Source organism: Kryptolebias marmoratus, linkage group LG18, assembly GCF_001649575.2.
Source record: "Kryptolebias marmoratus isolate JLee-2015 linkage group LG18, ASM164957v2, whole genome shotgun sequence".
Classification (NCBI taxonomy): Eukaryota; Metazoa; Chordata; class Actinopteri; order Cyprinodontiformes; family Rivulidae; genus Kryptolebias; species Kryptolebias marmoratus.
The window spans coordinates 16,629,036-16,647,685 of record NC_051447.1 but is presented as its reverse complement, the minus strand read 5'-3'; the positions used below and the strand labels follow the sequence as shown (position 1 = coordinate 16,647,685).

Here is an 18,650-nt window from a genome sequence, read left to right as displayed (position 1 = left end):
AACCCTAGAATTTATAAATAACTTGCGATGCTTAAATGTTTCACTTGACATTACTTCTTTTGTTCATTCTTTGTTTTTTTGGGTGGAGGATTCAAACACAAACTGTTTTGTCTTTGACCTCGAAACGCTCAGGGTCTCAGCAGAAGCGAAGCAAACCAAATTAAATGCAAAAGCAGGAAAACCAGTGTAGTCCACAGCAGACAGAACAAGAACCAGAACTAATGCCACAGGAACAGGTGAGTGGTTGAAGTTAAACTGACCAGGAAACGTGTTATTAAATAAAGGTAATAAATGTCGAGCTTTCCTTAAAGGATGAGCATACCACCTGCTGTCACGCCACCCCTTTGTCTGCCCTTCTTTTAAAAAAAAAGCGACAGTTAAATTCTAAGCAGCTCTTTCCGAACTCAGCTTCACCAAAGTGCATCTTCTTCAGCCTAACACAGTTGGAGGATGGCGTCTCCTTTGAGAAGAAGGCATTAGGCTATCCTCTCAGGGAACAGTGAGGGAAGTAAATCACTTTTAATTAGAATAAACCTGGAGATTAGATCTGGCCTTTTGCTTCCAGACATTTGCATAACTCCTCTAAATTCATTCCAGGCGCTGCCGGCTGATAAGTGGGATTAAGCAATGAGAGAAGAATAGAGACCAAAGTGTTCAACAGGTGAGTTCAATTTACTGAAATGCAATTCTTGACTTTATTGTAGGATGGACTGAATGTAAGTTTTGTTTTTAATTTTTTTGAAGTTTAACGTGAAAACATGCAAACTAGCAATTATATAAATGTGCAAGTTTATGAACAAAATAAAAGCACATCCCAGCCTGTGTGATTATGCGTATGTATTACAGTAAAATTATTTTTTTCTACAATCTTAAAGCTTTTTTTGCTCGTATCTGAAGCAACAAACAGGACTTGGTGCATTACCACTGCAAAAGGTAAAAGACGATAATATTTTTGCCCGTATCTGCGTGCTCGTTTGTCTGTAGTGTTAGCAAAATATCTCATGAACCATAAAACACATTTTAACGAAACTCTCAGAATATAATCTTTGGATGTGTATCTACAACTGACTAACTTTAGGAGCCAATCTCATTGAAGATGACCACAACAGGTGATCAACATTAGCCAACACAAACATGGCTGCAGCTCAGTCAGTTCTACAGATACTGAGCTAAGATTTCATGTGGTAGTAGCTGAGAGTCATCTACAACACATACATGAGCACGACAGCTCACATTATCACGAGAGATTGGTTTAAGGCTATTTCAAGGTTTGACCAAAACAGGTACATAAATGATCATAGACTTAAAAAAGGCAGGAGGCAATATGAATTCCTTCAAGGAATTAAATCAAACTAGATCCACTAGTTTCAGCTGGAAAAGTTCATGTTTTTGATCTTTGGGAACATCTCAAACAAGCTCACAGGTCAGAAATTTAATCTGTTGGTGCGTCTGTGCAGAAGGAAAGGTAGGAATGACTACAGAGCTAGACAAGAATATAAAAATAGAAAGAAAAGGGTGGATTAAGCAATAAGGACCCATCTGAACTTCAAGGCGGCAACTCAATCCCACTGAGGGAGATGTGAGGTGAGTGGTCCCAATCTCCTCTTGTTCGGAGGTGACAGTCCATCTGTCACCACAGTAGAAGTCCGCAGGGGGATCAATGCCTGCTGAGGTGGCCGAAACCGAAGCTATCTGCATGCCCATTAGTATTCCTCCACGCTGGGGCTGGAGCAGTCCGCTGCATCGGCCTCCGAGCGGCAGCGCTGGTGCCGTGTCGATAGATTGATAAGACAAGTCAGACATGGCCCTGGAGAGCCTGTGACTGGACAAGTGATTTAACCCCCTCTGCGATAAAGTTTGGAGATCTCCCACAAGCAGAGAGACAAGCACATCCACACACACACACACGTATGCTCTGAGACTGTGAGCAGATACGGACATCTCACAAGGATGAATGGCTGGGCCGCGAAGGACGGCGGGACAGCATAATAAAAGCAAGACGAGGCATTAATCCTCCTTGTGGGGTTCGCTGATGTTTGCAGCATTATGGCAGGCCGAGAACATTTTTCATGTCTACTGTGTGTGTGTGTGTGTGTTAGGGGGACTCAAATTAGAGGGCCCCCAGTAAGTGTAATGCTAAATCACTGTGTGCCCGGCATGTTGTGTCATCATTATTGTACAGTTGCACTAAGGGAGTGTGTGTAGAGCTGAGAGGATGTGTGTGAGGCAGAGGGTCTGACTACTACCTGCATGTTGTGTTCAATCTGCATGGAGTTTAAATAAATAACAGTATTTAATTTTTTAAAATAATAATAATTTAAATAAATAAATAAAGCACACTGAAGAAAAGCTGAACACCTTTGCCGCCCTGTCTGCAGCCTTTCTGCATCTGTAAAACGAAAGCTGGGATGAATCAGTTCAGAATATCTTCCTGCAGCTAAACCGATGAAGCTAAATGCTGTGGTACAGAGGATTTTGCCACATTAGTTCATTTCTCACGTCTTTTTCCCAGGAATGTCACATCCATCTTGACAAAAGAAAGAAATGGTTTAAACTGTCTTCTGCCTGGGCACCATTTTGGTTCTACCCTTCATCTGGGATCTTTTTTATTTATTTATTTGTGCTGCTTCTGGAGTCTTCAGGCCATGACCTTCAGTGTGCGATGGCGCAGTTTGCAGCCAAGCCAAGTTACGTATCGCCACTGTCTGGTAAATGGTTATTTTCCACATCTGTCTGTGGTTTTATGGATGACTATCGAATGAAAACTGTCAAAAAGAGCTTCTGTCTTGAGCCCACACAGAATTTACTTAGTTTAAATGTTTTGGAGATGCAAAGTTTTGGCTAACACAGACATTCGCTTTTTATCGTTCAATAATCGTAGATATTCCACAATTAGCCAACGTAAAATCACAAACAGCTCGTCTGTCTCTGATTTTTTTGTAATAAATACTGTTCAAACCTAAATTAGATGACAAGCAGACATATTTTGTAACGTACTTCTCTCCATCTGTATGAACTCATCCTTAAGTCTCTGACGATCCTTAGCAAGAAGTTTAATGAGATTTATTTTGTCTGTTTTAAAACCTGTCACAATAGTTTACTCTGGTGGCAAACTTTTCCCTACATTTCCACAGAAAGCTAACCTGTGGCACAGATTATCCTCTTAACCTCCTAAGCCTTCAACCTACAGTTCAGTGCAAAAATAGAACCGGTCTTAGTATTTTAACGAACGCAGTTTAACAGCAGGAATTTGGAGAGTAAAAGTTGTGGGTTTTTTTTTATTTAATTATTGTTTCGAGATCATGTGAGGGAATTTGTACAGTATGTGTCACAGTTGGTGCAGAGGTCTTTGTTGGTCTCAATCCAGTAAGAATAATAGAAATAATAAGTCAACCTCAGCCTCAGAGCACAGCAGTCAATAAAACCCAAGGATACTTTACAGCCGACTTTGGGTCACCAGGGTAAGCAATTCCTTCCATATTTTCCGATGTTGTGACAGGTGCCATGTTGCATTTGTGAGTCATCCTCAGACCCGTCCAGGGCAGAGCCGACCCACCGCGAGACGGTCCCACCAGGACACGTCTCAGAGCCTAATGAGGCAGCCTGTCCAATGGAGATGACTCGGCAGCCGCCTGAAAATCCGTTTCTGTCTTTTTGTGCAACGGAATTTCACCCACATTTTAAAGCATCCCCACAAGAGGAAGAAGCTGCTTCCTCATCTTCGTTACATTATGCAGTGTTGTGCTTTGTAATGTCACTTCCTGTCTTAGTGCTGCCATAAACGATATGAGAAAAGCAAATAAGAAAAGGACAGTTTTTCATTTCCTTTTCTTTTTTGTGGGGGATGATTATTATGCTGCAGAGATTTTTTCCAAGTTTACCACTTTAGAAAAAAGAAATAAAATCCACTAAAGCCTATAATTACAAGAAAAAACATGAACAATGGCTTAAAAACTAACTTTCGCGACTTAAACAGGCAATGGGCAACAAAAGCCCCACATTTCTGGGACTAGTCCATCAACCCAGTTAAAAAGACAAAAAAAGCAATAAAGTAGAAAAAATACAACTGAACACTTCCTTTTATAAAAAGAGTTGACCTTTCCAGAGCCCAGACTTCACTGAGGGGATTTCAGTCCACCAATTAGCAAACGTGGTTCTGCTCCGAGGTGATCTCGGGTCTCAGAGTCGTCATCAACAACGTGAGTACACACGGGAAGGAAAAAAAGCCTTTACGACTCGGTCGGCAACAAATGGAGACAGAACGGTGTTTAAAGTTAGGGTCAGGTAACGTTGCAAAGTTCTCCAAAATACGACTAAATACTGGATTTGTCCAACTTAAAACTAAATCCTAAACACACGAGATAACAGCGCAAAAAATATAAAAACATATCGAGGTAAAAATAAATCTACTACAAAGTGTTTAAAACTTAAAATAAAAAATACAAAAAGTACTAACTAAACAAACTAAAAATAACATTCCATATATATATATATATATATATATATATATATATATATATATTTTTTATTTTTAATAAAACATCCTAAAAATAAAACCTATTAAAAATGCAAAATGTACTATTTACTAAATAGTAAAATTATATAAATACAAAGTCTATTAAGCATATATATTATAAAAATATTTTGATTATTACCCATAAATTAATAATACTAACATTAAATAAACTAAAAAGTATAAAATACTTTTTAGAAATGCCAAATATACTAAATATATTACAAAATATTTAAAAATATACTCATATTCTACAAAAATAAAAACATTTACTGAAGATAAGGTTTACTAAAAAACACTAAAAATAAAGTATAAACTACATGAAAAAATGCTTTATGTATTAAACATATACCCTAAAATAAAATTAAAAATCCTAAATATGAAATACATTAGATATTTGTTAAAAAATAATATTTTTAAGTGTACTACAGATAAAACAGACATAATTAAAATTTAAAAAAAGCTTCAAGCACTAAATGTTTACAAATATGTAGAGAAAGAGACTCACTTTTGGGATTCTGCTCCGGTAAGCACATCCCTCAGTGGTCAAGGAGAAAGATAATAATGAATTGATTGTCCTCCGAGACGTCATAATGAATGTAAATCAGACGACGGAGTGTTTTTAACGATCAATACGAGTATGAATCACCGTCACCGCTCAATTGATTGATTATCTTCATTTCTATTTAAGCACAAACTTCGATCAATCGTGAATTTCTTCGGTGGGCCCTTAATAAACTGAGCTCCATTTTATTTTGGAAACAGGAGAAGCAGAGAGAAAAAAAACATTTAAAATTTAATTTCTAAAGAGTTGTCAATATTCCTGAAGTGTGGCACACGCAGCACCCGGCTATGGTGCTGCATTAAGCTTTCATGAAAGTGAAAGTTAATTAGATATGATGACTGAACTCCCGGGATCGTAATTAGCCGAACTGCGTGACTGCTCTCCTGTAATTAAATGTCATTTTCCCTCAGTTCACTGAGCCCGAAAAAAAAAAAAAAGAGGAAGAGGAGCAAGGAGGTGGTGAAGAAGAAGAAGCAGAAAAAGAGGAAGGAGCTGCTCCAGAAAACAAAAAAAAAAAAAAATGTCAGTTACAACTAATTCACCTGTGCCCTGTGGCCTGATCCTGGGCGTTTCTGGAACACCAGCAGGTCAGAATGACAAAAAGGTGGTTTTTAAAGCGGTTGGCAGATTAAAGTCATAAAGATGATCCCCGACGCTGGTCTAGTTTTACGGCTCGCTCTTGAAGGTTAGAGTGTGAAGGTGAGGAAGGAGAGGAGGTCGGCGTCTGCAGGTGAGAATGAAACGTCAGATTCTGCTACGTGTCGCGTGAGGAGAACCCCAGGATGGGGCGAAGGGAGGCGCTCCTGCCGGGTGCACGGCAGGTTCGTTGTCATGTGTTAGAGGAGAGACGTCAAACCTGCAGGAACAAACGACTGACTGACAGCAGAGGACACTCCGAAAGGACAACTCAAACTGGAAAACTTTCCACTACAAATCAACCTACAAGCCTCTATCCATTCTTACAAGTTCATGTTTTCTCCCTTTTTCTGCACTCAGCACATCTTTAAACTTTCAACCACAAGAATAAAACTGCTGCAGTGAAATGAGTAAAACCGATCAGGTTATGCTGTTCTGTTGGAAAATCTTGGCTTTTATCATTCAGGAGCCGTCTATCTGAACAACGATACTCCTGACATCAGCAGTCTTCTTTTCAGTTGCTCTACCACAAAACTGTAACTTAGTTTACAAAAAAAAGGAACAAAATGTGAGCTCTACTTACTGAACCAACCTTTAAATGCTCCGTTTCTGTTTTCGATGAGCTAAAAAACCAGGCCAGATCCAAGCAGGCCCCATTCCACAATTCACAGGACCAGAAAGTATGAGCTTCCTGAATTTCCTCACCTAAAAACACTAAAGGTCTTATCTAACAAAGGGTCTGCAACCTGTGGCTCTGGGGCCACATGCAGCGGCTCTTTGTAGCTTAAACCAAAAATCATTTTCAAATCCCAGTTTGTGCCAGGGTTACAGTACATTTAAGCTTTCTGCATTTACTGTATGTGAACTAAATGTCTGACAAAACGAGATGAAAAACACAGGAAGCAAAATAAGTTCAGCAGTCTGAGCTGAGTATTAATTAGCCACCTTATTTCTCCAACTTGTGGCCACAGACCACCATCTTTCTCTAACATTTACCTGAAGGTTAAAGCTTTTTAACACAAGATACTGAGGCAAATAAAGTGATAAAACTTTGATAAAACTTAAAGTTGAATATATGCCTTTGTCTTTATTAGAAGTGATTCAATAGGACAAAAGCCTAATTTTCTGTTCATCTTAATTCTTTATTATTAAGCAAGTTCACACCTTGTGTACTTCAAAGTGGTGTGTTTATGATTCAGTTAACACAAATACAGAAAGAACTCAGACTCGTGTAGTTCAGTGTTTAAATGTTAACTAGGTGTAAAGATATTTTCCCTTCTACACAAGAATTTGGTTGGTTTTTTTTCTTAACATGTGAAATTTCTAATAAATGTCAGCGATTTATTATGAATCTTTAATTTTATAATGTAACAAAGGATACTTTTAATACAGTATAAAGTGTTTATATATAATAGTTCTTTTCATTTCCACCAAAATTTGCTTTAGTGACAGAAATGGTTTCTTTTACTGTTTTAAGGTTGCAGACTCCTTTCCCTAACAGGTGGATGCTAATTAATCATGCACTATAAATACTAATCAGTGTTTAGTAGACGTGTTGAAATCACTGGATCCTAAAGGTCTTGACTACACTAGTTCAAATATTTTCCTCCATTTTGAATAAAAAAATGTCTCCATCCAGATAACAGAAATATCTACAAGAGCACTACAGTACCCAACAGCACCACTAGGTGGCAGTCACACAAACTAACAACATCAAAACACAAAAAAATAAAACAACATTCTGAGTTTAGCTGGAAGCTTTTCAAAAACAATCATAGCTCTTTTAACTCCCTTCTCAGGACATGATCGAAACAAACCAGATGGAGAAAAACTGGTACGGACGACTTCATTGTTGTTGTGGTTTTTAGCGCAATCCACAAAGCAGAAGCAGGAATCTCAGGATGTAGGTTTAGATTTTTTTTTTTCAAACTATGGCAAATACACACAAATTAAATTCATGATCTGCTAACAATGACTTCCCTTGTGTCATTTGTCATTTGATGAGAGGTGCAAATGCAAAACAAAAAGGTTTGTTGTGCAAAAATGTATGTTAACTTTAGAACTACACTGAATCAGAAAAACACTGAATCTAATACAAAGACATAAAAGAAAAAGGGAGGATTGGGCAGCTATCCAGCATGATTTAGCTGATTCCCTGCTCCAACACACCCAGCTTCAAATGGCTGCATTACCTCTTCAGTATCTCATCAAGCAGGTGGTTAAAAACACGTTCATTTAAATCAGATATGCTCACACAGGAAAACATCTGAAAACATGCAGGATAGTGGTCCACCAAGGACCGGATCTAAAAAAAACCCATAAAAGACCATCAAAAATCTGTTGGCTGATATGACAGAGTTAACAAACAGTGGGAGATAATTAAAAGAGTTTATTAAAGGCTTTGAATGTTGACATTTTGGCACACTTTGGGTTTTATCACCCAATAAAAATGCGAGAACTAAAAATGCAAGAAACGTGTAAAAAGGACTAGTCAGCAGCTTATTTGAAGAAGATTCCAGAGAGAGATGTTGGCTTCTTTATGTGTTAACAGCACTTCAATAAATCCCTTTAAGATTGATACTGATAAGATGGAGCTTTTTAGGATAAATATGGAGCGATGATTAAAGAAAGCGCTTTAAATATAAAAGGGAATTCAGACTGAACTTATTGCTTGTATTTATCGATGAAAAGTAGCCAAGTGCAATGAAATAACTACTCAGAGAATTATTAACAGAAAATCATAAGAAAATGATGAGGTCTGTAAAGATGAACTGAACTACTTAGGTTTGGGGTTTGAGACTGTAAGATTGGTTTGAAAATGTGATAAAATAGAGGTTCCTAAACTCTAAAAATATGGTAATATTTCACTAAAACTCATGAGTTTAGACGATGAAATGTACATTAATGTAGCACTTGTAGCAGGAAATGCATTGCTACTCATTTGAGATCTACTACTTTCCAGCTCAGTTGTAGCTGAAATGTTTTGATCATTAGACCCTGAACAAGGCTGTTCATACCTTGAAAAAAGATGGTCTGAAGCTCACATCTATTGTGCGTTTTCATATTCCACGTTTTTAAAGATTTGGAGTGGATTAAAAAAGCTCAATGCACCCAACAACAATATTGCCATCCCTTACATTTCACTCATGAACATTTCTAGTTATTGAACTTGTCTCATTCATTAAAAGGAGATACTATAAAATACTACAACTATTTCAATACAAACCTTACTAACCTAAACTCTAAACCGTAAAAATTTGATGTAATTATTGAGTCTACCTGCAATCATGTGGCATATTAGGTTTTGGGTAAAACTTTCATGTCAAAATTTTAAACCAAGACAATCTCGATAGAAAAATGACAGCTGTAGCTGTTTTATGCAACCTGTTAGAAATCTGTACGTGTTGGGGATCACTCTCAGCTACTACCAGACCAGAGTTTAGCTCAATATCTGTAAAACAGACAGCATTCTCAGTTTTGAGTAGCTGTGGCGGACATCTTTAACGAGGCAGACTCCAGAACTTATTCATTTCTAGTTTCAATTATTAATTTTCTGACTTTCATTAAAGCCCATTCAGCAGCTGATGAGATATTTTGCTAACTTGACAGACAAACATAGGCAAATATGACAGTCATTACCTTTCACGGAGGTGGGAAATAAAAATACAATACTTTGCAATAAAATTTCAGTTAAAAGAAGGTAATCTTCCTGTATCTGTTTGATGTATCTCTGAAGAACGTTGGATGACGGTCGTCAGAGACGAGAACACCCACAGACTATGTTCTCAACAATAATCACTCCTTTTACCGTCTCCGTTCAGTGTGCTCTCTGTGATGAGATATCATTGACACTGGAAGAGACGGTGTGAGCAGGGAACCTAATTACCTCAGCCCAACGGACACCAAATGATCACTGAGAATGTGATAAGGCTTTAACATGTTTGCCTAGAAAAAAAAAACCCACTCTGAGCTCCCCGCTGCGTTTTGAATTAGAAAAACAACAGGTTGAAAACCCACCTGTGTCTCCATCTCGGTCACTAATGCAGAGTCGCCGCGCCTTTCATCTCTGCTCTGTGGCCGGCTGTAAAATGATCTGCATCAAGCATGGTTCACATCTACGACCCCCCCCACCCAGAGCGCCGGGTTATTTTTCTTTGATGAAGCTACGACCCCTTCAAACAACTTTTCACATCACGAGCCAACTCAACAGAAGAGCAAGTCCACACAATCTAAAGAGCTGGAACAAACTGAAAGGTGCGCCAGAAAATTCAATTTTTCTGAAATTTCTAACAAACAAAAAAGTCTAAGCCCAGGATACGAAGACTACAGATGTTTCAACCCCTAAAGTCGTAATTCTTGAGACATTCAAAGCACTTTCCCTGCTTCTGAGAGAAGCCCCCGCTGGTGATTGTTATGAGAAAAAGCTAAAAACTTAGCTTTTTGCAAAAGCATATGATGAAGTTTGAACTTAGCTTGTGTTTCTTTTTTTTTTAAATCACATTTATTGTGTGTAGATGTGTCTTTCTGTCTGTATGCATCTGTAGAAATGTGTATATAAAACCATTGTTCTATGTTTTAAGGTCTTGTAGGAAACTCCATTTGATTGCTTGGTGTATGATATGTACTTTTTAAAGTTTGATTCATTTCAGGAGCTGGTGTCCCATCCTGGTTTCCAGAACCGTGCATGTTGTAGTTGTTTCTCTGCTCGAACACACCTGATTCAGTGGTTGAATTGCCTCTTCAGCAGATCCTGAAGCTCTGCAGATGTTCCTCAAGTGTGTTGAAACAGAGAAACGATTTAAATATTCAGGCATTTCAAACTTTAATACCAAGAATTGCCTGCCTCATTTTCAAGAAGTATTAAGATTCATTTTGCACACACATATTCGGCTCAGTTTTAATGGTCAGAAATAGGGAGGTTTTAACTAAATCAGGCAAAGGAAAATGCAAAATATCTATCAGAGCAGATATAAATTGCTGATTTTTCTGTATTATTAGGCACATTAGTTTTAGTGTTGCAAGTTGTGCAGAGGTCCAATTAGTTAGTGTTGCCTTGCAGTGAGGTTTGACTCCCAGCTCGGGCCTTTGTTCACTGAGTTTGCATATGCCCCTTTTACACCGGCTCTAACTCCTGCTCTACTCCGCTCTACTAGGCTCATCTCTATAAAGAATGCATCGCGTCTCCACCGGCCAGTTTGGTCGGTAGCAGAGGAACGCCTCCTTGTGTTGCGGGGGGCGGGGCCGCGGGGGTGGGCGCTACCGAAACTTGGCGCCAGTTGTGTAAACAACGAAAGCACTATGGACAACGTTGGCCCTGTGTTGTTTCTGTTTTTTAAACTTATGGGGATTCTCCTGAGACTTCAGGAAGAGAGGCGCAGTGGAAGAAATGCTCTGGATGCCGCGATTGTTGCGCGGAGTAGGACAGCTGTTATCCGCCGGAGATTTCAGGCTTTACAGCGCCTTCAGCTGGGGGACAGACGGCAGAAACGTTGCAGGGTAAGCTAACGCTGTTGTTTATATTCCTACCTTCGCTCTTTATGCTTCCATCTGGTCACATCCACGACCAACGACCATGAAGCAGGGCCGGCCCAGCTGGCCCTACTCCGAAGCAGGGACCAGCCTAAAAAATTACCGGTGGAAACGCACGCAAAACAAGCAGAGTAGAGTGGAGCCGGGACCTTTAGAGCCCGTGGAAAAGGGGCATTATAGTCTCCCTGTACATGTGTGGGTTGTCTCAGCTACCCAGTGAATTGCTGGCTACCTGTCCAGAATCTTTGGCCCAGTGACCATTGGAAGAACTAGCTACCTGCAGTCCTGAACATAAACAAGCGGGTAAAAAAAATGGATGAACAGGAAGTTAGAAAAACAGCGGAGACAGAACTGTGGGTGCACATTAACCATAAACAACCTGTCTGTTGTGTGAAAAACTCCTGAAACTGTCTAAAGCATTAAGAAAACATGTACAATATGTATTGTAAACATATGTTAGTGCTAAAGGAGTATTTGTTAAAGACTAAACTAAATTTTCCTTTAATACTAGTAATTGCTGGTGTTAAAACATAATTCAGGTCATAAAGGCAGCAGACCTGATGAACATTTAGTGATCCATCTTCTAAATATTATCTTTGGGGAGGTACTTTATGGAGACTTTAATTGATGCTTTTATGGATGCTTGGGTGATTTGATGACTGCCACAGCCCATGTAATACAAAGTCATTAAACCTACTAAAAACATCTGAACTTTCCTTATGTTCTCCTGAAATTACTAAGATTGTTCAGGCCAATTCTTAACCTAGTGACCTGGGAACATAAATTTCAGAACAAGTTGCAAAAATAACTCAATATAGTCAACATTTGCCTGCTGACCTTTCCTTTTAACTGCAGCCTTTTATAACATCCTATGCCCTGTAGCTATATCGCTTTACATCCTGACTATCTGACTGCCCGAGGACACCGAAGACATCTACTGCTAATTCCACCTTAGCCCTTAATTACCTCATTAATTTAGACTGACAGGGGAGGTTAAAACCTCTCTGTGATCCCCAGGCTCTATACATGAACATTAGTCACTGAACAGAAGGCCAGAACCTTGGGCTCCCCTTTTGAGACCTTTTGAGTGTTTAGCAAGGTTTATGCCAAACACAAAAATTGATCTCAATGAATCTTGGATAGATATTTGGAAAGAAGCCTAAAACTTGATTGACTTAAGAGTTGAACATGCTTATTTTTCGCAACTAGCTGCAGTGGAGAGATCAGAGGACAGAGTGAATACGAAAGCTAAGATGGCCAGATACCATTTAGTTGAAGAGTTTTATGATCACTTCAGTTAAATCATTCCCCATCTGAAGCAATTCTATAATAAAGACCATCGCAGAAGAACAGATGGTGTGGATAGAACATTGGCTTGAAGACTCTTGAGATCATATCTCGTCAGAAGAGTAAGACGCTGGTAATAGTGGTCAATCTGAATGACAACCAGAAGGAAGAACAACCATCGCACGTATCTTACCTTTCACAAAATCAGAATTAAACATGAAAGAAAACCAACTTTCTGAACAGAGATTTTTTTTAAAAAGTCAACACAGAGGAAGAAATATTAAGGGGACAGCAGAGAGAAAGATTAATGGCTGATTCATGACAGAGTTTGATGTTTTTTTTCTCTGGGTCTGCCCACGTCTACCATCAGGTAGAAAAAGCTGCAGATGATTATTAAGGTGAAGCAAGAAATCAATTCAAAAAATTGTTTAGATTTTTATAAAGGAACGAGGAGATGGTTCACAATAACTGATTGAGGGAAAGGAAGGAAGCAGAATACAGATGATGGTATTTTAGCAATTAAAAAAAAAATCTAAAGGTTTGATTTTTAGACGTCAAATGCCTTTGTTAGTTTTTAGAGAAATGCTTCGTAATCTTTCCAAACAAGCAAAAATCCATCTCCGTAGTTAAAACTTTAAGTCACACATGGAAAAAAGGTACCAAACTGGACTGAATATTATAGTTCCATCTAATATAGGATCATAGGAAATTTGTCAAGTGATAAAATCATTTGTATCAGTTTGACTGAAGCTATCATAAACAGTTTGTCAACCATCTTAATGAGGGCTGGACAACTGTCTCTACTTTCATGTCATGACTTTACCAATTTGCAATCTCAGTGACTAGATAAAAGGCACAAATGTTTTGACTGTAGCTAAAATTGGGAAACAATTTTGACTGTACCCATTTTGCGGGACAGCTGGGGTATTACTGTTAGGGGAACCACCCATTCATCCTTCTCTGAATGTATGTCTCCTCTAACTATATTACAAACTACAAACTTCAGCTCCTATTTGGCAGAGTAGCCCCATCAATGCTTTTCTGAGGCAACTGAAATCTGGGTTTTGGCAAGTGGAGAGTCTCATATAGTTGTTTGATTGGGCAATTAAAAATATACGGGTCAACTTACTTTATTCAAACTGAAAACTACATAATTATGGGTGTTCACCATTCCATCATTGATGCTTTGGTCATCACTGATGTTCACTGATGCTCAGCTCTTTTTAAGACACATTAAAACATTTCAAGGTACTGAAGTCTGGACTTTGGGAGGTTGTGAAACCTTGAATCTTCCCCCCTACCATTCTGTTGTAGACTTCCTGCTACGCTTGAGATCACTGTCCTGTTGGATGACACAATTTGGGCCAAGCTTTGGCTATCTAACAGATGGGATCAAATTATATTCTAAAATACTTGGCAGACAGAAGAGTTTGAGGCCGACTCAATAAGTAGAAAGTTACCAAGGCTTGTGGTTGTAAAACCCTCCATGGCCATGCTTTACATGTTGTGAAGTGTTTGATTTTTTTTTTTTTTATAAATGTGACCCTTAAGGCCTGCTGTCCTTGTCTTTACTTAATAAAATGGCTCCACATGGCTCCATACATCCAAATGAATGTAGGTAGCTGTTTATTGTCACATGCTGGAAATTTGTTTTAAATCATTTAAGAGGAGGAATAAAATTGACTATAACTGCCAATATACTAATTATATAACTTTGCCTTTGTATTTTATACCAATAATCAGAAACCTACAGTAATAGATGTGTTTTAAAACTCTTAAAAGTATGTTAGATACATTGAATAATGATTTGTTTTATTATCAAGTTGGTTTTAAAAGCCCACATATCCTATTTTCTTCATGCAAGTTTGGGCCCGAATCTGCACAATTCAACATCTTTTACATTTAAAAATTTATACAATAAAAATAAAAATTATAAGAAATGAGGTATATGTCACAGAGAGGACAATTATAGATGTCAGTTATGCTCAATAATAAATCACAACATTTGTTTTCTAAGAAACATGAAGTGCAAATAAGGAACATTGCCACTATTAAATCATAATAAGGACTCCTAACAGAAGTGCTATATTATTGCAACACAGACAAATTTAAGCTTTTTTATTTTCTTTGCTTATTTTAGAAAACTCCTTCGACATAGCAACACATCTTACTAAAACCATTTGCTATAATTTTTTACAGTAAGTTCTGCAAACATGACTTTAAAACTTTGTCTAGAAACACACAAACACAATAACCCCTAAGGTGACAGGAAATGGAATAAATAGAGAAAGATGATAAGAGATAAGAAAACTTTCCTCATACCAACTTTGCTAAACTGGGCCAAAACCAACAACAAGCAATAAATCATAGCAATCTCCAACAAATAACGTAATATCGTAATAGTCAGTGCAAGTGTATGAAAGCAGAGATGAAGCTCCGTGTCCTTCCCGTACCTGCAGGCTCACCTCCCATCCTTTAAGAAGCAGTGAATAAACTAAACTGGCAGCTTACAGCTCCATTAAATCAGCTGTGATTGTGGCAGTGAGAGGAGGGAAGCGGTATTACATTTGTGTTATTGGTCAAATATTGCTGGCCTGTGAGGGAAAGAGGTGATATCCAGCATGGGCCGGGCAAATGGAGAAAGAGAGCAAACGAAGGAGGAGGTGGTGGGGGTGGGCTGCAAGTGTCAGAGCTATGTCCTTTCTGATAAGTGAGTTTTCACTTGCCTTCAACACCCTCCCTGCAGTAATAAGAGCTGACACCTATTTGTGACATATGACTGTATCTCTGATTGCCTGGGGCCTGATAACATTCTGATGCCTTGCTCAGCTCATGATGGAGGGATACTGAGACTGAGCAATGGAAAAATGGAGGAGTTTGTGGCTGAAAATGCACCCGGCAGGATAATACTATATCTTTGGGAGATATGGAGGCTGTGTGCCTGCTGCAGGGCTTAGGTAGTTCATGTGCTGCTTGCTTGTAGACATGATGGAAGACGTGTAGAAGGTAAAGGATGGGAGAAAATCACTAAGTACTTCTAGGTATCATTTTTTTTCCTGCATCTGTAATTGCTAGGAGTTGGCACTTGGTGTGACAAGGCTAAGAGGATAATCTGCGGGACAACTTCTTCCAAATGTTATGTCAAATACTCTTAGAATACAGAATTATTCTTCCTTTTCATTTATGTATTATTTAGTAAAAAAAAGCTTTTACTCTATGACTGCCGGTCTTGAGTTTCCTTAAACGTGCCAAGAAAAAAAATACATTGCAGTGAAGCTGCTGCATATTGTTTATCCATCAAAACCTATTTTTTTGTGTTAAGTCACTTAAGCCAGTACCTCACTGGGCTGTGACTGGTGGAGACTAGTTGGTGACCCAAAATTGCAAAAAAAAAAGACATTTCTAAGTGACCAGAATCAAGTCATTTAAAACGAAGACCTCCACAAGCATGTGGTATATGACAGGAGATGGGGGTACCATCGTCTGTTCTCAGGCAGCAGGAGTCGATGTTCATATATGAGCCAAAGATTTATGGTGTTATAGGATGTTTACATCTGAGCAGAATTCTAACAGAGCCATTCAGTCGTAACCGCACAGATGGAAACTCTCCCAATAAACTCCTCAGTCAAGCACAAACACTTAATGTCTGGAGTTGTGATCGCTCTTATCGAAAGCAATTACTGTTGCCACCGCCACATCAGTTGAGTAAAATTAACCCCGCAGCAGTATAAACGCAACTCACATTTCCTAGTAGCCGAACAAACAGTGAATTTTGCTTCAAAAATATAAAAACAGCCAACATCAAGGTACCATAAAGAGACACTTTCAGCTTAAAACCCAAAACGTCAGACAGATGTAGTCCAACTTTCCCCATCAGTTTTCATGCTTAAAGTCAACATTCAGTGAGCTTGATCAAGACCTAACTTACCTTTTGAGGGGAGCGCTGTCCCAGTCAGCCGGTCCGTCCAGGCCAGACACTTGACACAAGACCCGATATCCAGCTCAGGGCTTGCCTCGTCACTGGGTCAAGTGGGAAAAGAAAAGGTTTGTGAAAATTTACATCACATGATTTTACTAAACTTAAATAGATTTGTTTCTACTTTTTAGGTTGACAAATGGTTAGAACAGAACAGTACCAGCCAAGATAAAAACCTCCCTCTTCTGTGGGACAGTTTTAGGACCATCATCATCCTAAAGGCACCTAAAGTAGATTCATTGGCTTTCTTGGTAAAATAATGTTTTGAACTTTATGTAGAGGTTCTATAAATGTGTTGGGGTTTTTTTCTTGCCTGGATCCACTTTAGTTTTTGCACGCAGCACTAATTTTGACAGCACCACATTACCAACTCGGGTCAGTTTCATTTAAGCTCATCAGGTCAGGCTGACACCACATGGCTGCACCAGCAATCACGTTTTTATGGAGCTCAATGTTCCTGGTAATATGAAAATAAAAAAATAAAAAAGGGACTGAGGAGAAATCAGAAGGCAACTGAAACAATGAACAATAAAAAGCACAAACCTAAAAAGCCCAACTTGTGAATCATTTTATGACACAATGAGTTACAAAGATAAAAATTAATCTATACTACTTTTCCACCATGCTTCAAAAAGTGGCCCAATACCCCAGTCCCATTTTTTTTTGTTGTTTTTTTTTTAACAGTCCACATGCACCTCAAGTTTTTTTTTTTTTTTTTAAACAGCAGCTAAAAAAACCGACACCTTACCAATCGAACAGCACCTCAACCTTCAGAAATAAAGTTTCCATTTATTTACAGGCTTGTCATCAACACACATTATTCAGTGAACAGAGGAGAGGTCTTAAACTGTGGTTTCACAGATCAATGGTTTCTCCTCAGGAGTGTCTTTGGTGTGATATAACACTTCTCACTCTGTAAGCTCACTGAGTCGGGGCTACATCTAAATGTGCATCTAAGGTCATTGGGGTTAGATAAAAAACAGAACAAGTGGTGTTTATCAGCTGATACAGGGGACTGACGTTTATAAATGCATGATTCCAAGAAAACACGTTTCTTTGTTGTTGTTTTTGCTCAATTATCATGCAGAAGATTAATATTTTAATCAATTACACGTTACTTTGAGCTGTGTTTACATTCATTTAAATGTTTAAACCAGCTATTTGAACCGTTTTGAGTTTTCAGCTCTTTTCAGTTGGGCTTTCAATTATTAAATTTTCCTCATTTACACCTGCTGTATGTGTGATTTACATGTTTGTTAACATAAATGTAGCCCACAAAAAAAATACTATATAAACCAATTCTACATCTGTTAGTTGGTGAAGCCTTTCAAGTTCTTGTAAAATCTATGAATAATTCCTTCTGAACTATCAGGAGCCACAGAGCTGGCAAAGAATCCGTATGGTGTGATAACTTTATGGCATTCCTTTTCATTAGCCTCAAACTAGCTAATGGACTACAACTGGAAAAAAAAAGATCATTTGGCTGAAGAGTTTATGCTGCTTACTGACCCTAAAAAACTGCATTTTCAGCTTGATGTGCAAAAGGACTGTAATGATTCTGAGAGTTTACGAGTTTACGAGTTTACGAGCTAAAACAAAAGGTTGAGTCAGACCGGCGGATTTCTAAACCCCGGATCGCAGAACTGGTAGGACCAACTGGGCCGGTGCCCTGGACTGTAACTGTATTTTCAGCGGGAAAAACAACCAAAGACAAATGTTTAAATAAATTATGGCCTAGCATTCCTTGAATATCACATATCACTCACCGCTTTTTATGCCAGAGTTTTAATTTAAGGTCAACTTCTGAAGAGAAGTGGAGTTTTAGCCCTTTTTTGGTCAAATCTTGAAAATAACTTTAACCAGGATCTGTTAGTGCTTGACGTATGTGTTGTGAAAGACTCTCAGCAACGACCACACCAAATTTGAATTTGATATCTGTAAAATAGTTAGAGAAATAGCCATTTTTGTGATGGATAATGTCAAAAGGCTGTGGTGGTCATCTAGAATTAGGCTGACTCCAAAAGTTCATCAGTTGTAGAGTGTGCTGCCTCTTGTAAATTGAGCAGGACCAGCAAGTTTTTGAAAACCGCACCAAAACACCCCCTGGTGGATATTTTTGTTACGTTGTTTAGTGACGGTAAAGA

At 38.5% G+C, this 18,650-nt stretch overlaps 1 long non-coding RNA gene across 1 annotated transcript in view; it reads right to left on the bottom strand.

The window, feature by feature from the left end:
- The window catches only part of LOC112450787, a 155,820-nt gene that overhangs the window by 110,752 nt on the left and 26,418 nt on the right, over positions 1-18,650 (bottom strand). Inside the window, exon 3 of the long non-coding RNA XR_005234385.1 lies at positions 16,459-16,550. This is a non-coding gene — a long non-coding RNA (uncharacterized LOC112450787). The remainder of the gene's footprint in view (positions 1-16,458; positions 16,551-18,650) is intronic.